Raw genomic sequence first — 16,047 nt, 5'->3', positions numbered from 1 at the left:
ATGATACTCCCAGGAACCTGTGGAATTAATGGGGCTTGTGGAGAAGTGCTCTGAACTCAATGTTGGAACTTGAATAAAATTAACCATTATTGTATTTCGGAACAACTAAGCTGTTTCATATTTCATGTTCATGAAGGCCCTAGAGCTAAGGTGTTTTATTTCAGGAAGTGAAATGTATGCCACATTTAGATCATATGGTCGTTAGTAAGTACCAAATTGATTAAAAAACATTGGAGGTCTGTCTCAGCAGTACCCAATAAAATATGATTACAGAAAGTGAGCAGGTATTTTGTCTCTTTATATGTCTGTTTGGTACTTTGTTTGGTACTGCTATATACGGTGCATTTTTAAAGTATTCTGTGTCAGTGCTTCTCAAACTTGAACGTGCACATAAATTGTCTATGGGGGGAGGGTCTTACTAACATGCTTATTTTTATCTAGTAGGTTAGGGTGGGACCTTAGTATCTGCATTTCTAATTCCCAGGTGATGCTAATGTTACTGAACTACATTTGGAGTAGTGGGGTTCTATACACAAAGCCATGGATTTGGGGTTACTGAACTACACTTGGAGTAGTGGGGTTCTATACACAAAGCCATGACCTCTGGGAACAAAAAGGTGGTGGTTAGCCTTTTGCTGGGGTATTATTTTCCACTTTCTCTTTATCCAGACACATCCCTTCAAGTTTGTACAAGGCCATGGTCCCCTTCTGAAGACTAGGGAGTTATACTTAATTACAGTTATTCTAGCATTTAGCTTTTAAAACCATGGTTAAAATTTCTTTGGGAGTTTGAATTTCTATGTATTTTGTCAAATTTAAATGCTTAAATATTTGTTGCTTAATTGTGAACATAATTCTTTTTTTTTTTTTTGAGTTTATTTATTTATTTTGAGAGAGAGAGAATGAGCAGGGGAGGGGCAGAGAGAGGGGTAGACACAGAATCCCAAGTAGGCTCTGCACTGTCTGTGGGGCTCGATCTTGAGAACCGTGAGATTGTGACTTGAGCCAAAATCAAGAGTGGGACAATTAGCCAACTGAGCCACCCAGCCACCTCTAATTTTTTTTTTTTTTTTAAAGTAAACTTTGTGCCCAACGTGAGGCTCAAATATACAACCCTGAGATCAAGGGGTGAGTGCTTTACTGACTGAGCCAGCCAGGTGCTCTAGTTGTCAACATCATTCTTGACATGAAGTCTTCTAGTAAATAAATACTTCAGAGCTGATATAGTAGTTAGCCATCTTGTGTCTCTAATTCCTCACTTGTCATCCTACTATGGGTTGGAAGGAAGTCTGAGATACCCCAGGTTATCAGGCTGATAGGTGTTGGAATTTCCAAGGAGTCCTTCTTGGTTTTCTAGGTTCTGGAAATTGGCCTGGGAAAGGCAGGTGCCTGGACCTTGGATAGAAGCTCCTGGCTTATCTCTGTATGAGAATTTCACAAAGGGGAATGCTGGTGGAAAGGTGACATTCTTTGATGGGGATTCTATGCTTGGGATGCTCTGTCTGTTTTTGTACCAACATCTCTATTTCTGAGTTTTAGTGGGTTTTTCCTCCCTAAATGTCTTAAGTCATCTGTACCTATTTCCCTGGCTGTCATCTGTCATGGCCTTTTCCAGCATGATCCTGTTCTGGGCCCTAATCAGGACAAACCTGAATGACTAGACTATTTTGTGTCCTGTGCCTCCCCCTCCCTCTCATCCCTCACATGAATGTCAGATCCTCTTCAGTAACGGATTTGATCTGGATTTGGCTCTAGTCCCAGCTCTTCCACTCACTGTGAGACCCGAGGCAAGTCACTTAATGCTAGTGGGCCTCATTTTCCCCGTTTGCAAAATGAGGGGCTGATTATCTCCAAGGTTTACCCTGCTCTGAGTCTTTGTTAGTACCTTGCTTAGAAACCGAGTGTCTGTGGGAGCGTGTTGTTAGATCTGATTTCCTTCACGTGCTCTGTTGGGCAGGCTGCCAATCATTCCCTCGTCCGAGTCACTCCTGCCACTGCCTCTTTTCTAGCCTAGGCAGCCAGCTTGTCCTCACACCCAACTTCAGCATACTTCTGCCTCCATGTCCTCTGCCAGTTCTATGCTTTACTTCATTCAAAATTGCCTAACCTTCTCAGTGTTCTTCAGTGTTCATTCAACGTTAGGTACGTCCCTGAATCACTAAGAGGGAGTCTTGTAGTTTACATACAACCATGTTTGTATTTCTTATCTGATATATATTTAAAAAGTGTTTTCTTCTCCTCCCCACCCCAACTTTCTTTTTTGCTTTTAATTAGCAGGCTAGGCAGAATGAAATTTAAAAGGGAAGCAGGCAGTTTGCTTTTGGCTGGAGTATGAGGAAAGTGAGATGTAATGCTTTTAGTCCTCTTCTCCCAAAGGTCTTGCATATCAGTGGGGAATCAGCTACCTGGTACTTCTTCCGGCACTTGAAAGGTGCTCAGACTCCCTGTCTGTAATTTGAAAGTGTATCCTGAGTCCAAACACTATTTAAAAATGACTTCTAAGTGCTTTTCTTCTTAATGACACACTCAGCCATAAAACCTCAGACAAGAGTTTGCTAAGGGGGATGACAAGTAATCTAGATTTCAAATAATTTCATCAGTGAGTAAAACTAATAGTTCTTTGAGAACACCTGATTATCTTCAAAGGCAGTTGCTGACACTGCCTAGAAATCAGGGCTCAAGGTTGTCTCTAACTCCCCAGTGTCCATTCCTTTTTAGGAGCTACTGGGGGGAAGTTTACAGTTTTCGTGATAAACATTCTTTAACCAAAATGTGTGCTTAGTTAGAGCCTCCTTGGTTGGATTGTAAGCTCAGAGAAAGGGAGGATGTTCCTGTTTTATTCATCTCTCTCAGCAATTGCCCCTTATAGGTTGTTAACTGACTAACCTTAACTTAGGGTAACCTACTGAAAATTGAAACCCCAATTTATAATGCTGTGACAGCTTTGCTAGGTCTTAGGCTAGGTATCCAGCTGTTCTTTGCTTTCTCTGACCAAATAATGGAAGTAACAAGCTTGCAGAAATCCCATAAAATTTTTAGGAGCCTGGTGTGAGTCACTGAGCATAAATAGGGCAGTTTGTATGAAAGGGAGGTGGTGGATCCATGGACTTCGGGGAAGGATTTAAAATGACGGTTTGTGGGTGCCTGGCTGGCTCAGTTTGTAGAGCATGTGACTCTTAACCTCGGGGTCGTGAATTCTAGCCCCACACTAGGCATAGACCTTACATTAAAAAAGAAAAAAATGAGGGCGCCTGGGTGGCTCAGTTAAGCGTCTGACTCTCGGTTTTGGCTTTGGTCATGATCTTGAGGCTTATGGTTTTGAGCCCTAAGTTGGGCTGTGTGCTGGCAATGCGGAGCCAGCCTGCTTGGGATTTTCTCTCTTTCTCTCTCTCTCTGCCCCTTCCTTGCTCACACTATGTGTCAAAATAAATAAACTTAAAAAAAAAAAAAGATTTGATTTGATGAGAACTTATCCCATGTCAGGAACATAATTCTAGGATTTTAAAGGCTGACTCCCAGGCATCTAAGGTGACAATTTCAAGCTCTTTTCGTCTTAGTAGAGACCTGATTTTTTTAAAAAAATTTTTTAACGTTTTACTTTATTTTTTAAGAGACAGAGAAGGACAGAGCACGAGCAGGGGAGGGGCAGAGGGAGAGGGAGACACAGAATCTGAAGCAGGCTCCAGGCTCTGAGCTGTCAGAACAGAGCCCAATGCAGGGCTCGAACTCGTGAACTGTGAGATCATGGCCTGAGCCGAAGTTGGACACTCACCTGATTGAGCCACCCAGGTGCCCCAATAGAGACCTGATTTTTTAAAGGTCTCTTTCCCACATGGAAAAAGTGCACAGCAAGGTGGATTGACATACCTTTGTTGCTTCTACAGGTGGACAGATGTTGGGATTTCTAGATTGTGGAAACCTGGCTTGGAAATAGGGATATTTTACAATAATAATAAACATAGTCAGTGTTTTTTTGAGCACTCTGTTGGAGCTTATTGAATCTTTACAATTTATCTATTGTCCTCATCTAGTAGATGTGGAAACTGAGATTAAATAACTTGTCCAAGGTCATTTGGCTAATGGAGTCCAAGTTTTTTTGCCTGCAATCCTAGTGCTCTTTTTTTTTTTTTTTTTTAATATGGAACAGTTCACAAATTTGAGTGTCATCCTTGCACAGGGGCCATGCTAATCTCTGTATTGTTCCAATTTTTGTGTATAAGCATGATCCCAGTGCTCTTACATCCTTATTTAAATGCCTTACTTTTCTACCCAGAGGTTTGATTAAACTTTAATTATAATATCAAACAGGTGTCAGTCTGGAACCCAGAACTGAAGTACTACTGAGAGAAGAGGTGGCCTTGCCATTTCATCCCAGATTTTGTTCCTGACCATGCAAACATGCCTCAGTTGTAGAAGCCAAACTCTTCTAGCTCAGGCTGCCTTTTTCCCTTTCTTGAGGCTCCTGGGCATGGCTGAGTTGTGCTGTTTGATTGTCCCTTGGTCCCATGGAGTGGAGAATGCTGTCCAATGTCTTTTTTTTTTATTTTTTATTTTTATTTTTTATTTAAAGAAAAAAAAAATTTTTTTAACGTTTATTTATTTTTGAGACAGAGAGAGACAGAGCATGAATGGGGGAGGGGCAGAGAGAGAGAGGGAGACACAGAATCGGAAGCAGGCTCCAGGCTCTGAGCCATCAGCCCAGAGCCCGATGTGGGGCTCGAACTCACGGACTGCGAGATTGTGACCTGAACTGAAGTCGGACGCTTAACCAACTGAGCCACCCAGGCGCCCCTGTCTTTTTTTTTTTTTTTTTTTTGAAGTAGTCTCCATGCCCATCGTGGAGCCCAACATGGGGCTTGAGCTCACGACCCTGAGATCAAGACCTGAACTGAGATTAAGAGTTGGCTGCTCAACCGACTGAGTCACCCTGGTGCCCCCAATGTGCTTGGATGAGTAGGACATTGGTTGTGTTGTGATCTATATAAGAATTGTACCTCTGTAATTCAGAAAGGCAAGATAGTTAAAGAGACACCTATCTGTATGGCTGTATGGGATGTGGTGGGAAGGACCAGGATTTGGAGGCAAAATGCCTGAGTTTGAGTTCTATCACCTGCCATTATCTTGGGACTACACATAACTTGGGCATGTGGCTTAAACCTCTTGGGCTTCTCACCATGGCATGGGCAGTGGAGGCAGACTTCCAGCATAAGTAGTTACTTAACCTCCCTGGACCTCTGTTTCCTTACTCAAGTATCATCATAACTGCCTCACATTGATCATTGGAGGTATCAGTAAATGTTACCCTTTCCTTCCATTCCCTAATCTTTAAAAATGGGAGTAAGAAAACCTAATGTATAGGGTTATCAACATTTGGTAAACTGTGAAGAGTTGAGTGTATGTTATTGTTATTCTGTTTTATTTCTCACAAATTATTTTTAAAATCTCTTCATGTTTGTTAGTTGTATTTTATCTGTAACTATATCAGTAGTATCTATAAGAGGGAAAGATACTTAATTTTTTTTTCATTTTTACACAAAACATCTTAATAGTAATCCCTTACTATCATTAGTATGCAGATATCCCAAGGCCTCATTTTTATTTCCAAAGGCCTTACTATTATTATTATTATTAATTTTTTTTAATGTTTATTTATTTATTTTTTCGAGAGAGAGACAGAGCATGAGCAGGGGAGGGGCAGAGAGAGGGAGACACAGAATCTGAAGCAGGCTCCAGGCTCTGAGCTGTCAGCACAGACCCCTGTGCGGGGCTCAAACCCACGAACCATGAGATAATGACCTGAGCTGAAGTCTGTCGCTCAACTGACTGAGCTACCCAGGCGCCCCACTATTATTATTATTTTAAGTTTATTTATTTTGAGAGAGAGTGCAAGCACATACACACACGTGTGTGCACGAGTGGGGTAGGGGCAGAGAGAGGGAGAGAGAGAATCCTAAGCAAGCTCTCTGCTGTCAGGACAGAGTCCAACGTGGGGCTTGAGCTCATGAACTGTGAGATCATGACCTGAGTTGAAATCAGGAGTTGGATGCTTAACTGACTGAGCTACCCAGGTGCCCCACCAAAGGTCTTACTTTTAGAAGTAGTATAAGTATAGGGGGTCTTAGAGGAGGTCCTGGCTCTCAAAGCCCAGCTCTTCTGCCTGGCTAGGTGACCATGGGCAAGTTATTTGCTCTAATTCTCCTATTCTTCTATAAAATGGGATAATACTGCCAAATAATCTGCATTGTTGAGAATAAGATATTTGTCAAGGATTTAGCCTGTGAAGTAAATGTTAGCCATTTCCTGCTATTAATGAAGGCCACGGGGCACCTGGCTAGCTCAGTTGGTAGAGTATGTGACTCTTGATCTCAGGGTTGTGAGTTTGAACCCCATATTGGGTGTGGAGCTTGCTTAAAAATTTTTTTAAAAACATTATATATATGTTTATATATTCCATGAATATAAGTTAATATTTAAAGAATAAGGTTAATTAGTTGACCGTTCAATAATGTGTTTGTCTTTAAATTTTTTTTTTTTTAGTGTTTATTTATTTTTGAGAGAGACAGACAGCATGAGCAGGGGAGGGGCAGGGAGAGAGGGAGACACAGAACCTGAAGCAGGCTCCAGGCTCTGAGCTGACAGCACAGAGCCTGATGTGGGGCTTGAGATCATGAACTGAGCTGAAGACTGACACTTAGCCAGCTGAGCCACCCAGGTGCTCCAATGATGTGTTTGTCTTTAAAACCCCATACGCAGCCAAACAGTTGTAATTCAGGAAAATGTCTTTGTATCCCCCATGGAGTAATGGCTCCATATCTACATTGTTTGCTTGGGGTACCTGAGTGGCTTAGCCGTTTAAGCGTCCAACTTTTGCTCATGTTATGATCTCCTGGTTCACGAGTTTGAGCCCCGCATCAGGCTCTGTGCTGACAGCTTGGAGCTTGGAGCCTGCTTTGGATTTTGTGTTCCCCTCTCTCTCTGCTGCTCCCCAACTCATGCTCTGTCTTTGTCTCTCTCTCAAAAACAAAAACATTAAAAAAATTAAAACAAAGTTTTATGATATAGTGATACCTCAATTAAGGAGTTATATAAAAACAGCTTAGTTGGGTATGTTTTTAAAGACTCCCTTATCTGAAAGGAAGCCACACTAACCCACTCCACAGTTACCAACATTTATAGATAGACTGGAGCTTCCTGTCACTGAATATAACTTTTCTTAGGCCCAGGGAGCAAAATTGTAGTCTTGTCTTCAGGTGCCTCATTCCCTGTGCCTTGCCTTCCTCCCCCTGCCCCTAAAGAGTGGTAATGGTTCCTACATTTGCCCGTGGAGCCTCCGAGTGATGGCTGTCTTGAATCCCTACCTCCGTCTAGGGGAATGATACTTGTCTTTTTTCTTGTTTTTGATACTATTGTGTCAGTGAGGAAGTTGACATTTAACAAGCACCTGACCACCACATAAGGACACTGCTTGTTGAATGCTGAGGGTTCCAATGAGGGTGTTTAGGGCCTTGTGAGAGATCATTCAGAGACTTGCAGTTTCAGTGTAGCATGTTGAGTGCTGTGGCCGAGAGTGGGCCAGACTGCCGTGGGAGAATACCAGAGTGGGCTGCTGGCCCAGCAAGCCCTTCAAGGAGGTGTGGAAGGACCGGGCAGAGGAATCAGCTTGTTTGAGCAAAGGTCCTGGAGGTTGGAACTACAAGGAGTCTGGCTGTGTGGCTGCAAGAGCAGTACTTTGAGAACCAGGCTGTGTGCTGAGTAATTTCTCTCTTCCCAGCACCCGTATGAAGGCATGAAGTTGGTAGTGTACTGTTCCTATTTTACAGATGAGGAGCCGGATGCTCAGAGAGAAAACTTGTGCAAGTTATCTGGAAAATGTTGGAGCTGGGATCGAAACCCAGGCTGTCCCACTCCCAAGAATTCTGACATCTAGCCATTGTGTGCTACTGCCCCTCTGTTAAGCTTGCCTACTTTCCTATGAAAAAAACAGTATTTTATTTATTTATTTTTAAAAGTTTACTTATTTTGAGAGAGAGAGAGAGAGCACACGAAAGCATGAGCAGGGGAGGGGCAGAGAGAAGAGAAGAGAAGTCCAAGCCAGCTCTGCACTGGCAACATGGAGCCCTGCTTGAGGTTCAAACTCACGAATTGTGAGATCGTGACCTGAGCCGAAATAAAGAGTTGGATCCTTAACCGATTGCTACCTAGGTGCCCTAAGAAAAATTTTAAAAAGTTTTATTTATTTAAGTAATCTCTACACGCCACATGGGACTTGAATTCACAACCCCAAGATCAAGAGTCTCAGCCTACTTTCCTGTGTTTTTTAAAGCTTTTTTAAAAAAAAGTTTATATATTTTGAGGGAGGGAGAGTGTGAACCTGTGTGTGGGGGAGGGGCAGAGAGAGAATCCCAAACAGGCTTCACGCTGTTTGCACTGTTAGTGGGGTTCAAACCCACGAACTGTGAGGTCATGGCTTGAGCCGAGATTGGGAGTCAGATGCTCAACTGATTGAGTCACCCAGATGCCCCAACAGCTTAGTTTTTTTATTTAAAAAATGAGAATTGGGGCACCTGGGTGGCCCAGTCGGGTGAGTATCTGACTTTGGTTTAGGTCATGATTTCGTGGTCTTTGAGTTCAAAAACCCTGCATTGGTCTCTGTGCTGACAGCTCAGAGCCTGGAGCCTGCTTCAGATTTTGTGTCTCCCTCTTTCTATACCCCTCACCTCTCACCTTCTGTCTCTTTCAAAAGTAAATAAAAATTAAAAAAAATAAAAACCGAGAATCATCATCATCATCATTATAAACCTAAAAGACACTAAATGGAATGATGGTTATACACAGCACATAGAAGAGGGTCTGTAATAAAATAGGCAGTCGGAAGATGTCAGTTTATAAGACAATATTGATTTGGATCTGGGAAGGTTGTGGCTAGGGGCTTTGAGCTCCACTGAAAGCTGTTGTAGTAATTGGATTAGAACTGGTGGGGGCCAGAATTGGAAGAGACTTAGAAGTAGGTGTTACAAAGTGGTGACTGTGAGTTGGAGGCAAGGGTAATGCCTCCGTTTCTAGCTTGGCATGTTGGCCAGTCTCCGTTCTTAAACTGTGATGAAAAAAGAAGGAACTTGTGAGGGTAGGATGGTTAGTTCAGTGAGGTTGAGTAAGGTGCCAAAGGTCATTGAACAAATATATTCTGGAGCCAGTCCTGGGCTTGAGGCTCTTTACACTGCTTCTGGGAAGATCCACTGATTTGACCAGCTCATTCTCAGTAATTTGCAATGAGTAAACTCAACTTGTGTTTGCTCTCTGAATTTTAATTGTGGAAGGAAAAGCTTGGCTTTCGGAGAAAGCATTTCTAGTATCTGTAAAGAGGGTAGAGAATTTTTGGCTTATTTCTTTTTTTCCCTTTCACCTTTCCTGATTTCCCCCCTGTCCTTTGCTTCCTTCCTTCCTCCTTCAAATAAAAGAGGTTAATTCAGCTCTTAACAGTGTGACCTGGGGAAGGGCCTGAGGAATGGAACTGGTCTTTACTTTAGACTCAGTCTTCCTTCTGTGTCCTTGAGGAAATGAGGGTAGTGGTAGAGGGGCCCTTGCCCCTACTTCAACCAACTTGTCATCTCCCCAGGCTAAAGACATACTTATTACGTTCCTTAGTATATTGGATATTTTTTGTTAATATTCCATGATAATATTGACTGTAATCCTTTGTGTCTGATGTCCTTTTTGCTAGTACTACTATTACACAACCATTATATTGCTAGTACTGGATATTTAGTGTTTACTGTGCTCAGTATTAGACATCTATTAACTCACTTATTTCTCACAACAACCCCAGGAGGTAGGGGTTGGGTTATCAATTCCATTTTGTAGATGGGCAAGTAGAGAGAGATTCAGTGATTTTTCTCATCTTAACTCAGCCATCAATAAGTGGAGCCAGGATTGGTCAGAATGTGAGTCTGAAACCTGACTGTGCTCCCATCCTTAAGCACTCCTGACTGTCCTCCAAGACAGAACTTTGGCAAAGAGTCCCCTTGGAAACTTCCTCCTGTGAGATTGCCATGTCACTGGACCTGCTGATACTGTTTATGCTTTTATGGGACAGCACGGTTGGCTGCAGGGTAGTCAGTTTCCACCTCCTAGGGATGTGAAGGAGAGGGGAGCTCATTCCCACCCGAGGCACCTTGCCTCTAGGACTTCCCTTTGCTGAAAATTTTCCCTTGGATCTTCTCATGGTTGTCTCCTGGTCATTTAGAACTCTGCTAAGACCTCAGCTTCTCAGAGTACTTTGTAACACTTATCTAAAGTGGTCCTCCCATGTCACTGGTTCACATTATTTTGTTGGGTTTTTCCCCACAGTGCTTATCCTGACAGAAGTTATTTTCTTTGTGTAACTTGTTTATTGCCTGCCTTCTCCATTAGAGAACAGGGTTGGGGTAGTCTTCCCTTCCCAGTATCTATCTCCAGAACCTGGCACATAGGCATTCAGTAAATATTTATTGAGTGAAGGAGGCATGAAGATTTAAGCTGGTCTTTCACTTGAAGTGTCCCTCCATTGAAAGGGGGTTGAATTAAGTTTCAGAGGCACCATCACCACTAAATGGAGGTTGAATGCAAGCCTGGTGGTAAGCGCTGTTGGGTTATCACAAAGCTTGTTCTACAGTTTCTGGTGATTGACAGAACCTTGAGTGTCCCAGGGTTTATTTTCCCTTATATCTCAGCTGACTTGTTGAAAGGTCTTGTTCCATACCCATCTATCACTTTAATTCTTTATTACTTTAAGTCCTTGGTTCCTTCTTGAGCATAATGGGGTTGCTGAGGGCATGACCTCCGTTTACCATGGCTGCAGTACTCTTTCACCTCTCCCAAAATGAAACCCAGAGCTTTTGTCAGTACAACATTAACTGTAAATGTATTCTAAGTTTGGAAAATTCTGCTGCCATTTTTTGAGTACCTACTTTGAGTTAGACAAGTAAAGACTTTGCAGATCTTTTCTCAATCCTTATAGCACCCAAGACAGAGGCCATTATTAAACCTCATTTGATGAGTGAAGAGAACTCAAAGATGTAGCTCATAAATAAGCATATGTGGTGGTTAAGAATCTGGAGCTGCAGGGTCTAAGGTTCAAATCCTGGCTCAGCCTCTTACCAAATGGGTGTCCTAGGATATCCCTAACTTTGTTCCTGTTTTCTCATCTTTACAATGAGAATTAATGCCACCTACCTCTGCAATTGTTTTAAAGATTACATGAGTTAATATATGTAGAGTTAATTAGCTATTGTTATTATAAATGTTTTTCAAGTAGGTCTTGTCAGTCTGCCTAAGGGTATTTTCTATCCTTTTGTAAGGTTAGCTCACATCACCATCATTTTATTTTTTAATTCATTTATTTGGCATCTGTGAGCATTAGTCCTTCCTTTCCCTAATGGAGGTTATAGTGTAGTCCTACTACATTAGGTTTATTTAAAAATTTTTTTTAATGTTTATTTATATTTGAGAGAGAGACAGAGACAGAGCATGAGTGGGGGAGGGGCAGAGAGCGACTGAGACTGAATCTGAAGCAGGCTCCGGGTTCTGAGCTTTCAGCACAGAGCCCCACGTGGTGCTTGAACTCAGGAGCTGTGAGATCATGACCTGAGCCAAAGTCCACGCTTAACTGACTGAGCCACCTGGGCGCTCCTACATTAGGTTTTATTTAAACATACTCTTGTTTTTAGGGGCATCTAGGTGGCTCAGTTGGTTAAGCTCCCGATGGTTTCAGCTCAGGTCATGATCTCATAGTTCATGAGTTCGAGCCCCATGTTGGGTTCCATGCTGCCAGCGTGGAGCTTGCTTGGGATTCGATCTCCCTCTCTCACTGCCCCTTCCCCCACCTCTTGTTTTTAAATTGTTTTTTAATGTTGATTTGATTTTAACGTTGATTATTTTTTTATTTTTGAGAGAGAGAGAGAGAGAGAGAGAGAGAGACAGAGCATGAGCATGAGCAGGGGAGAGGCAGAGAGAGAGGGAGACACAGAATCTAAAGCAGCTCCAGGCTCGGAGCTGTCAGCACAGAGCCCAATGTGGCGCTCGAACTCATGGACCATGAGATCATGACCTGAGCCAAAGTCGGACGCTCAACTGATTGAGCCACCCAGGTGCCCCTTAAACATGTGAACTAAATCTACTTTCCCCAGAGTTTTATCTAAAGAGCTATTTTTTTTTCATTTTCACAATTGATTTATTTTTATCCTGGGCTGTATTCTTCACATTAAGGTTACTGAGTCCAAGTGTATAAGCAGTTTTACAGCATGTTCCTTGCTTGCAGATTGCGGTGTAAAAAGACAGCCATGGTGAGGGCCCTAGGCAATAGTTCAGATGTTCAGTTTCCTCACAGCTGGGCCAGTCTTAGGTTTTGGCCTTTCTGAAAAATTAAATATTCTTGCTTGTTATGTAATGGTGTGATAATTCTGACACAACATCTGGAAAGCAGCCAATTACTTGATCTTCCTGCCTGTATTCAAATTGTGTTTGTATCTAAAGGCATGAATATAAGCATAGCAACAACTTTGGTAAAGGAGAGAGGAAGGCCCTTTTTCTTTTTTCTTTTTTCCTTAAATGTTTCTTTATTTTGATAGAGAGCATGTTCACAGGCAGGGGAAGGTACAGAGAGAGAGAGAATCCCAAGGTGACAGTGCAGAGCCTGTTGTGGGGCTCAAACTCATGAACTGTGAGATCATGACCTGAGCTAAAATCAGGAGTCGGATGCTTAACTGATTGAGCCACACAGGAGCCCCTAGAGGAATAGCCTTTGAGAAGTGGTTGGTGTATCTCTGGGAAAATCTTGTTACCTGTTGTAAGAGGTATCTCCTGCTTTGGAGGACCTGCGAAGCTGCTGGCTGCTCTGCACCTCGGTTTTCTGTCTGTGCCACAGCACTATCACATGTAGTCTTAACTAGATCACATGGCAGTTGTGAAGGTCTGGTAAGACAGTATAAGAATGAAAGGACTTTTGTATATTTAAATGTTATGAAGAAATAACAAAGAAGGAACCCAAAATTAAAATCTTACCGACTAGATAATCCCTGTTGACAATGAAAAAAAAAAGTAAATTCTTGGGACGCCTAGGTGGCTCAGTTGGTTAAGCATCCAACTCTTGATTTCAGCTTGGGTCATAATCTCATGGTTCGTGAGATTCAACCCCTTGTCAGGCTCTGTCCTGACAGCACAGAGCCTGCTTGGGATTCTCTCTCTCCCTCTCTTTCTCTCTCTCTGTTCCTCCCCTGCTCATGTTCCCCCCACCCCCCATCTCTCATGTGTGCTTTTTCTTTCTCTTTCAAAAAATACATTTAAAAAATTACTTTTTATTTTTTTTTATTTATTTATTTATTTATTTATTTATTTATTTATTTATTTAGTAGGCTCCATACCCTGAGTGGAGCCCAGTGTGAGGCTTGAACTTGTGACCCTGAGATCAAGACCTGAATTGAGATCTAGAGTTGGATGCTTGGGGTGCCTGGGTGGCTCAGTTGGTTGAACTTCTGACTCTTGACTTTGGCTCAGGTCATGATCTCATGGTTCGGTTCATGGGATCGAGCCCTGCATAGGGCTCTGTGCTGAGCATTGAGCCTTCTTAAGATTCTTTGTCTTTATTTGCCCCTCTCCTGTGTGTTCTTTCTCATAATAAATAAATAAACATTAAAAAAAAAAAGATGCTTAACTGACTGAGCCATCCAGTTGCCCCTTAATTTTTTAAAGGTATTTTTCATTTTTTTACTTTGAGAGAGAGTGTGCGTGCATGTGCACACCAGCAGAGGATGTGCAGAGAGAGAATCCCAAGCAGGTTCCAAGCTGTCAGTGTGGAGTCCAGTGCTGGGCTCCATCTCACAAACCATGAGATCATGACCTGAGCTGAGATCTAATGTCCTGATGCTTAACTGACTGAGCCACCCAGGCCCCCTACCCTTGCAAATACATTCTTAAGGTTAGAAAATTCTACCAAAATAGTAAGATAAAAAATGAAAGGTTAAATTTTCATGCTCCGTTCCTCTCATTAAGGGAATGTCCTTAAATAGTTTCTTGGTTCCTTCTAAGAAATAATTTTATACATAATGTGTGATAGTTGTGTCTAGGGACGCCTGGGTGGCTCGGTTGGGTGTCCAACTTCAGCTCAGGTCATGATCTCACCATTTGTGAGTTTGAGCCCCACATTGGGCTCTGTGCTGACAGCTCAGAGCCTGGAGCTTGTTTCAGATTCTGTGTCTCCCTCTCTCTCTGCTCCTCCCCCACTTGCACTCTGTCTAAAATAAATAAACATAAAAAAATAGTTGTGTCCATATGTCTGTTTGTTTACATTAAAGGGATAGTACCATACACATGCCTCTACATCATGTCCTTTTTACTTGACAGTATGTCTTGCAGATGGTTCCATATCAGCATCTACAGATTGCCATTTTTCCTTTTAATGGCTGTACAATATTCTGTTGTCTGGATGAACCATAATTCACTTAATGAAGCCTCTTTTGATGGATATACTAGCTGTAGAAATTTCAAAGCTATATTAATCATCGTTACAGGTAATTGGGCAGACTTTGGGGGATATATCTGTAGGGTAAGTTACTGGCAGTGGGACAGCTGGGTTGCAAGTATATGTATTTTTGTAGATAGTGCCAAGTTGCCTTTAGAAAAGCTTTTCCAATTTATGCTTCTACCAACAGTGTATAAGCATGCTTTATTCTCCTCATCCCTGCAAATACTAGTTATCCTACCTTTACATTTTTTGCCTTGGAAGTGAAAAATTGTTATTTTGATTTGCATTTCCTTTAATAAGTTAGTTGTTTGGCATTTTTGTTCTGGTTTGTATGCAGTCTTTGTTAATATGGGAAGTTAGCTCCTTGTCACATGCTCTGCAGTTATTTTCCCCCATTTTGAGAAAGTGCCCTGTGAATAGTATTACAAGGCACACAATTAAAGCTTTCATTTTATTGATACAGGAGCATTGACTGCAAATACTGTATTTAAGGAAATAAGTCTTTCTATCTCCTTTGTGGCAGTGGGTTCCCATTGTAGGGAAATTTGAATGTAAAGGAGTAATTTGAAGACCTGACAAGGTCTTTAAAATGGAATCCTAGGGGCGCCTGGGTGGCTCAGTCGGATGCTCAACTTATGGTTCCTGAGTTTGAGCCCCACATCAGGCTCTGTGCTGACAGCTCAGAGTCTGGAGTCTGCTTCAGATTCTGTGTCTCCCTCTGTCTCTGCCCCTCCCCTGCTCACTCTCTGTGTGTCTCTCTCTCTTTCAAAAATAAATACTAAAACAATTAAAAAAGTATGGAATCCTATATAAATACAGATTGCGTTAGGTTTTTTTTCTCTCTTAGTTTTTCTCAGTGTCCTTATTGAACATATTCCCTTTAACTCTTAACTTGGAAGCTGGAGCTTTTTGGAAGAAAAAGCTAAGGGCCTGAAGAATGGATAAGTTAAAAGCCTTAGAATCTTAGCCTTTTTGAAAATAATTTGTGTTTGAAACTAAATGTGAGAGGTAAAAAAAAAAAAAAGACTTATGCAATTTTTTTTTTTTAATTTCCTGCTTCTGTCTGGACTTTTTTGTTAGTAGTTGTCAAATTATTTTTTTTTTATGTTCGTTTATTTATTTATTGAGAGAGAGAGAGAAAGAGACAGTGTACGCATGTAGGGGAGGGGCAGAGAAAGAGAGAATCCCAAGCAGGCTCTGCGGTGTCAGCCCAGAGTCCAATGCTCGGCTCGATCTCTCACCTGAGATCATCACCTGAGCCAGTTTCAAGAGTTGGATGCTTAACTGACTGAGCCACCCAGGCGCCCTGTTGCCAAATTAAATTGGAATTTTGGGGTACCTGGGTGGCTCAGTCTGTAGAACATATGATTCACGATCTCAGGGTTGTGAGTTCTAGCCCCATGTTAGGCGTAGAGCTTACTTAACAACAACAACAAAATTAAATTGAGGCTTTCAGATGATTTGTTGGGTGGCACTTCCCTTGCCCTTTGTTAGAGCTTGTTCATCTCTTCCAGTGTTTATGTTTGTCTTTCTGGGTGGACTGGAGCGGG

The 16,047-nt window shown here is 42.0% G+C and overlaps 1 protein-coding gene and 1 non-coding gene across 3 annotated transcripts in view; one reads left to right on the top strand and one right to left on the bottom strand.

Moving 5' to 3' along the window:
- PHF20 (PHD finger protein 20) overlaps positions 1-16,047 on the top strand; it is a 174,236-nt gene that overhangs the window by 27,938 nt on the left and 130,251 nt on the right. The window lies entirely within an intron of this gene.
- Positions 4,133-4,236, bottom strand: LOC115511306. Its single transcript, XR_003967978.1, has one exon. It is a non-coding gene; the product is annotated as a U6 spliceosomal RNA (small nuclear RNA).

Source organism: Lynx canadensis, chromosome A3, assembly GCF_007474595.2.
Source record: "Lynx canadensis isolate LIC74 chromosome A3, mLynCan4.pri.v2, whole genome shotgun sequence".
Classification (NCBI taxonomy): Eukaryota; Metazoa; Chordata; class Mammalia; order Carnivora; family Felidae; genus Lynx; species Lynx canadensis.
Note: the sequence above shows the minus strand (reverse complement) of the source record. Positions and strands in the feature narration are given on the sequence as shown.